Source organism: Moschus berezovskii, chromosome 28 (assembly GCF_049115385.1).
Source record: "Moschus berezovskii isolate FMDL1 chromosome 28, NW_MosBer_1.0, whole genome shotgun sequence".
In the NCBI taxonomy this organism is placed as follows: Eukaryota; Metazoa; Chordata; class Mammalia; order Artiodactyla; family Moschidae; genus Moschus; species Moschus berezovskii.
In genome coordinates, this window is record NC_142487.1 from 4703335 (window position 1) to 4704369 (window position 1035).

Consider the following 1035-nt stretch of genomic DNA (forward strand, 5'->3'; position numbering starts at 1 on the left):
GTTGTCTTTTCACCTTGCTTACAGTTTCCTTTGCTGTGCAAAAGCTTTTAAGTTTAATCAGGTCCCACTTGTTTACTTTTGTTTTTATTTCTGTTACTCTAGGAGGTGGGTCATAGAGGATCTTGCTTTGATTTATGTCATCAAGTGTTCTGCCTTCGTTTTCCTCAAAGAGTTTTCTAGTTTCTGGTCTTACATTTAGGTCTTTAATCCATGTTGAATTTATCTTTGTGTATGGTGTTAGAAAGTGTTCTAGTTTCATTCTTTTACATGTAGTGGTCCAGTTTCCCCAGCATCATTTATTGAAGAGGCTGTCTAAAAATATGGAATGCGTCAGGAATTTGCATGTCATCCTTGCACAGGGGCCATGCTAATCTTCTCTGTATCATTCCAATTTTACTATATGTGCTGCCAAAGCAAGCACTAATTGTAGTTTTGATGTGTTCATGAGCAGATAGGAGCCTAGCATCATTTTGATCCCATCTCCCACTTGTTAACTATTTCTGATGTCAGTTTCTAGGGGCTCATAGAGCATGCTGTCATAAGTCTTTTGTTGTTGTTCAGTTTCTCAGTTGTGTCCAACTGTTTGCGACCCCATGGACTGCAGACCTCACCAGATTCTCTGTCCTTCACTACCTCCTGGAGTTTGCTCAAACTCATGTCCATTGAATTGGTAATGCCATCCAACCATCTCATCTTCTGTTGTCTCCTTCTGCTCCTGCCTTCAATCTTTCCCAGCATCAGGGTCTTTTCCAATGAGTTCGCTCTTTGCATCAGTTGGCCAAGTATTGGAGCTTCAGCTTCAGCATCAGTCCTTCCAATGAATATTCAGGGTTGATTTCCTTTAGGACTGACTGGTTTGATATCCTGGCTGTCCAAGGGACTCTCAAGAACCTTCTCCAGTACCACAGTTTGCAAGCATCAATTCTTCAGTGCTCAATTTAGTCATCAGTCTATTTACTTGCATTTAAAAAAATGACCAATTAACTTCTATTGAGTCATTGAAAAGAATGAATGGGAACTCACACCATTTCCCTG

General features: G+C 40.4%; 1 non-coding gene across 1 annotated transcript; it reads right to left on the bottom strand.

Moving 5' to 3' along the window:
- Window positions 1-314: 314 nt before the first annotated feature.
- On the bottom strand, window positions 315-421 carry LOC129549923 (U6 spliceosomal RNA). The gene has a single exon (XR_008684729.1). It is a non-coding gene; the product is annotated as a U6 spliceosomal RNA (small nuclear RNA).
- Window positions 422-1035: the final 614 nt, after the last annotated feature.